The sequence below is a fragment of the Psittacula echo genome (assembly GCF_963264785.1).
Source record: "Psittacula echo genome assembly, chromosome: 9".
Classification (NCBI taxonomy): Eukaryota; Metazoa; Chordata; class Aves; order Psittaciformes; family Psittacidae; genus Psittacula; species Psittacula echo.
In genome coordinates, this window is record NC_137745.1 from 6,692,180 (window position 1) to 6,698,676 (window position 6,497).

Consider the following 6,497-nt stretch of genomic DNA (forward strand, 5'->3'; position numbering starts at 1 on the left):
TGTGGAAAAGGTGCAGTAGTCACTGAAGTACTCACACAAGGAGATGCAGAGAGAAACAATGTCATTTCCCCCTCAGCACCCACATGCTAACATGCTAGCATGCACCCACATGCTAACATGCAGCTAACTCTTGGTTAACCCTAGAGTCACAGCGACTGTTTAAGCCAGGGAAGCCTGTGGAGGTATGGTTTAGGGTATCTCTGCTTCTTCCTGGAGGCAGGATCACCAAGCATGGGGTGACAGGAGGGTGGCTGCAGGTCTGGAACCTCCTGGAAACCTGGTGTGATAACTAAAAGGGACAATCTGTGCATTACTGAGAACAGCCCCTGTGACTGCAGTGGCTCTCCCAAAGGTCACTGTCAAGCCTGGTGTCGTGGTTTAAGCCCCGGCTGTAAATTAGAACCACGCAGTCTACTTCCCCCCCCCACCCCCCCAGAGGGATGGGCAGGAGAATCAAAAGAATGTAACTCCCACGGGTTGAGACAAAAACAGTCCAGTAACTAAGGTATAACACAAATCACTGCTGCTGCCACCAATAATAATAATGATAAGAGAAATAACAAGGGAAGAGAATACGATACTGCCCGCCCGAAAAGAGAGCCTGACCGAAAAGAGGACGTGCCCTTCCGGGTAGCTCCCAGTTACATCCCCCGGCATGACGTGCTGTGGTATGGAATACCTCTTTGGCTGGTTTGGGTCAGGTGTCCTGTCCCTGCTTCCTCCCGGCTTCCCCTCCTCCCTGGCAGAGCATGAGACTCACAAAGTCCTTGGTCAGTCTAAACATCAGTGTTATCAGCTCTGTTCCCAGGCCGAAAGTCAAAAAACACAGTGCTGCAACAGCTACTAAGAAGGAGAAAAAATGACTGCTACTGCTGAACCCAGGACACCTGGCTAAGGCTGTGTCCCAGTAGCACACCCATACTATTAGAAAAGTCAACCTCTGTGTGCCCACACCAGTGCAGCACAGGAGGTGCAACTGTTCTTCACCTTTAAACTGCATTTCAAACCTCTTAGAAAAGAGCTATTTAGGCAATTCCATACTCTGGCAGGAAATACATTGGGCTATACCATCAGTGTCCCAAGTGGGAGGCAAATGCTTTGTGCAGAAAGCAAAGGTTGGATGTTTTCAGCATATGTGTACATGGAAGTGTGCAGTGACCAGGCAGCAGATCCCTCTGGATGTAGCAGACAGACAAACTGCTTCTTACCCCTGAACTACTGAGCTCCAGCCCCTCACTCAGCAGCTGGACATGAGCTACCATAGGAACCCACAAAAACACATCCTGTGACGGAGAGGTGCTACTGATTGCATTAGGTACTGATACAAAACTGTCAGTGCTTCTTATTCCCTTTTCCAGAGGTCAGAGTTGCCTCATTTCAGTTGCCACCTTACAAAGCTGAAAATCTTGCTACCGGTATGGTAAAGTTGAGATAAGTTGCTCAAAGCCAGGTTGGATGGGGCTTGGAACAATCTGCTCTAGTGGAAGGTGTTGAAACTGGATGAGCTTTAAGGTCCCTTCCAATCCAAACCAGTCTGTGGTTCTATGAGATAGAAGGTTCATTTGTACCATGTATGGAAAGAGCCTGTCACAGTTATGCTCTGAAGTGTCCACATCTAGAGCTAAAATTACACCTTCAGGAATATCTCATCCTCTTGCTTCTCACATCAGCCCTGACTCAAAGCCTAGGCAGCGTAACTTACCAACTGCCTTTAAACTGACTCTCGAATGGCAAGCCCCAATGGACTTAGATGGGAAGCTAATACCTGGTTAAACAATATCTACACATCTTCAGTATATCCACAAGTAAATTAAGGGAAATTGGGCATTTCCCATATATTTATTAAAAAGTTATTAATCCGTTCCCTAATCTCCCTGGTCCAGTGGGTGTTTCATTTCAGAGGGATGTTGCTCAACCTGGCAGCTTGAGTAAAATACCTGAGCCACATCACGTGTCGAGAGCAGTGACAGAGGTGCGGGGTTTCTGTATCTATAAGAGCCCTTAGCTCAGTTTCAGTCCTTGAGAGCCCCATCTCACAGCACTGTCTCTAAGGTAGTTTTTAAGCTCCTTTCTCATCCTCCAGTGCACATGGTCACTATGGGGTCAAACAAGATCTAAAAGGATCTATGATGTCCTCTCTAACTCTGAAGCTTTTCTTATAGGTTATGATTAAAACCATGTGGAAGAAGCAGCATCAACCATTTTTTCAGGGGGAAAAAAAAAGGCCAAATTTCTCCAAGAAAAAAGTGTGTTGCTAAGGATGCTTGTACACAGCTGTAAAGAATGCTGCATGATGCTCCACAGATAACATTGGTTTAAATCACAAGCCAGAATTACTGTGCTGGGGTTTTGTGAGGGTTTACAGCAGAGATAAAGTAACCTTGATCAAGGAGCTCAAAAAAATTCAGCAAATTAATGTGTAATTTTGCCACATATGGAAATGCACTGCAGGAGAGGCAATCTATCACTCCATATGCACCAGTGAAATCAGTGTTACCAGCTCACCCGGGCTGGGATGGGGGCATTTATGCAAGTCATTGGGTGGGAGCCACCCAGTAACAGTAGGCTGAATGCTCAGATCAGCGCTGACAAGGCTGAAAACATTTTGCTGTGATCTTCTTGAGTATAAAAACATTATCTGGAAATAATAATAATAATAATCAAGGTGCCTCCCTATGATGTGGTGTGCACCAAGCACAGAGTGGGGCTGCACTCCAGCGCAGTCAGTCATTGCTAAGGGGCATCTGGGTCACTTTCAGTGCATGTCCAGAAGGGAAACGGAGGACTAGGTCACACTGTCGTAACACCGACTGAGCTAATAGAGCCACAAGAATTCCTTACAGCAGTGGAGAGACAGCAGAAAGCCCTGACCCTGAGCTCACCAGGACCCTGCAGGCTGTGAGCTGGGACCCAGCCACACATCCACACACTTGACCAAGCCGCCAAACTGGCCACTGGCAGCTCCCATGGGGCCAGGGCAGGCTGTGGCAGCCTCATGGCACGCAGCAGGACACACGATGCTTCATCACTGGCTTCAGCCCTCCGTAACAGCTCATGGGAAACGACACTTTTACTGCTCAAGCATCTTCCAACACAGCTCTTCCACCTCTGTGAACTGGGTACCACCTGGGCTCAGACCAGAGCTTGTACAACCTTCAGCCATGATCTTGTGCAAACTTCAGCCATGCTGTTGTGCTTCATGGCAGCATGGAGGTGGTATCGTCAGTGTAGGCACTACCAGGAAGATTTTGGAGTATCTGTGTTTCTTTTTCTTTTAAATGAATTCTTCTCTATGTCCCTGAAACACATTCCTGAATAAATGTGGTGTATCCAGAAGATACAGATTATCAGAGTATTGATGGAAGACAATTTTTTGCACTGTGTATGTTGCCTATGTGGTATATAGTCTATTTTCTGTGTTGGTGTTTATACAGTTATATAAAATTATATGTCATACAACTCAACTGACACTGTTTAATGTGGGCACTTGTGAAGAAATAAACTAAACGATGATTGTATATTTTGCTCTTTTCCACAAGGAACTGAAGAAGCTCTGAGGATGCAAGCAGACAACAGCCAAATAAACTGAACATAAAGATCAGTGAAGCCCAACAGCAACTTCTTTGTTAGTGCTGTGTTAACCTACTCATCAACACACTCTTTCCATTATCTGCCCCAATGCTGCACCCATTGCTCATCTCCAGACTTTATCTCAATTTGCTGAAAGTTTAAGGGCACAAACATTGTGGAATCAGGCTTTGTGCACTGAAACTTCCCGTATGTTTGATTTCTATCTGGCCGCAGATGCCCAACTGCCTGGCAGGGTAAGACCTGCAAAGCCAAGGAAACACGTTGCCCCTGGGTTTAATTTAAAAATCTGGATTTGAACTGAAAGGGAGTCCTGACACTTCATTGTTTTTTAATATTTTTAAAGCATTTTAGCAGCACTAAACACATTTCTCTGACACCAGGTATCTGCTGGGATTGCCACACTAGGGGGTACATGGTATTCCCAACGCTCTACACCCTGCGGCAATGGTGTGGGCAGTCAGCTCATCATCAGACATAAGGGCTCATTGACTAAACATCTTCCCACATTGTTGCTGCTTATAACAACAACTCACTTGTTGTCCTACCACAGCAGATTACACACTCCATTTCCAGGCACAAACCACACAAAGGGAAAGGTCTTCACTGCAGAGCATGGCCTTTGGGAAGACGTGAGACCAGGGATCCAGGCAGGACTTTATGTAAAGTGCTTTATCAACCTTCCTCAGCCCCAGCTGGGGAGATTTCAATGGCCTATGCCCCAGGACTGCTTACCACTAATCACAAACCTCCTTTCATGCACAGATGTACACGGCAGTTGTTTGCATTGTGACAGTTCTTCTGCAGAAGAGAGTAAGAAATACTCATTTCTGCTCTTTAAAGTACACTGCCTTTTAGCTATGCACAAACTTCTCCATTGCCTGCATTCCTTCTTACTGCCAGAGTTTTCAATGCCAGCTTTGCAATTTATCCAGGTCATGCTGAGGTCTCTTTTCCCATGCATTTACTCCTGAAGTGCTCATAGATAGTTTGCTGCAGTGGAATTTCCTATCAGGGAACCCTTATGTTTTGCTGTCTAATTCATCACGGCCTCAGCAATGGCAAACAGCACTCAAGAAGCACAAGGCCCAGCACTTCTGACGCCGGCAGAAGGAAACAGCAGAGCAAATAGAGAAAGCCCTCAGAAAACTTCAGAAAGACACTACTGCCTCACAAGTGCTGACAACCCTGAGACACCATAGGATGTGATGCTGAGCAGCACGGCCTGGGATATCAAGCAGTATGTCCACAGGACACCCTATTGCTCTGGCAGGGTGATGGAGCCACACAGCATCTTTACCAGATTCATCCCTAACACACCAAGCCCTTGATCACACTCATTGCATTACAGTCAGGTGCTCTGATTTATTGTTGCTCTTCATGGCTGCTGAGCTTGGTTCATTCAGGCTGAAGCTTAAAATGATAGATATGCAAAACTACATCTGATTTCCCATCCTTTGCTCAACTTCCCACGTTAAAGCACCCCTGTGGTTCAGTGAATCCCACCTGTTTCATCTCCTTCCCTGACAAAGCAATTTCCAGTGAGAGACAAGCAGGTCTGAAGCAGCAGCACAGACTTAGCAACGAAGTGTGGGCAGGAGGGACTCCTCTCCTGCTGTAGTCAGGTGGGATGAGTTGCCAGCTCCTGTCCCCCACTAGACACCAGGATATAACGCAGCAGATTCAGGATGGACAGAGATGAAAGCAGCACGCACCCCATGGCAACCTTCATCTGCCCCCCAGCATGTCCCAGCCTGTGAGACACATTCCCCAACCTCCTGATTTGCATCCCCAAAAGCAGGAAGGGCTTAGGAAAGTGCCATAACTAAGCTGGGAAAACCCTGAGCAAGTTGAATCCAGAGGCAAGGAGTGGTGAGCGCCCGAGGGATGCTCTCCTCTGTCCTGAGCAGACTACAAAATAGAAGTACAAATTAAAAATACTAGGAGAAAAGGAGCCAGAAGTGCTGCCTCCAGTGCACAGACCGCCTGAAGCGAGGTCAGGAAAACAGCATGTTATTAAGTAGAGAGGCTCCAGCCCTTTCGGCACTGGCTGCTGTGGGATTTTCCTACGGGAAAATCCTAGCAGGCTCCCAAGCCGTGGCCTGCAGAGGTCAGCTCCAGCACGCCGCCGCACACACGCAGGAACACCCATGGGACGGGTCAAGCTCCATTGGCCCCAGGGACAAGGTCCCTGCGGTGGGGACATTGGCAGGCAGAGCCCGGGCAGGTAAGCGGCGGCCATGTGGCTCCCTGAAGGGTGCATGGAACAAGGTACGTAGGGTTTGTGTCTGAACACAGCGGACACACACAGGGGGTTTTTCTTACGCAGCCTCACGGAAGAGGGAGCTGGCAGCTGAATCCTTCCGGTGCTCCAGCACCGAGCCCGGCGGTTCCTGGAACGGCTCAAGGGTAGGTCTGGGTTACCCTGATCTTGTGAAATCAGCTTTGAGGCTTTTCCCCCTCCCAGGATAATAAATTAATGTTCTGAACAACAAAAAAGCAGGAATTAAGAACATATTTGCAAGGGTTTTCAAAGTTCAAATTCCTTGCAGTATTAAAAGTAGCTTGGGAAGGCAGGCAGCCTCTTCAGAGGGAAAATCTACTTTGTTTTCTGCACACCACTACTTTATTAGCATCCTGTAACAAATCCTTCTAACACTGAAATTAAAAGGTTAGGAATTAACGTAAAGCTGAGCCCCTTGGAAAGCAGGATTGAGGCAGCACGGGCAGAGCTGCCAGGACTGCGAGCACAGGTCCAGGAACCTCTTCGGCACCCATAGGCGAGGAACTCCCTTAAACATTAGCACATGGCTGTGGGACGTTCCAGCAGTGACTTCTCATAAAATATTGGGGACGGACTGGTGAAAGAAAAAGGTTTTATGCTTTACAATGATATCACAAACCCTGCA

General features: G+C 47.4%; 1 protein-coding gene across 4 annotated transcripts in view; it reads right to left on the reverse strand.

Moving 5' to 3' along the window:
• The window catches only part of LOC308224929 (protein CFAP20DC-like), a 136,910-nt gene that overhangs the window by 104,522 nt on the left and 25,891 nt on the right, over positions 1-6,497 (reverse strand). The window lies entirely within an intron of this gene.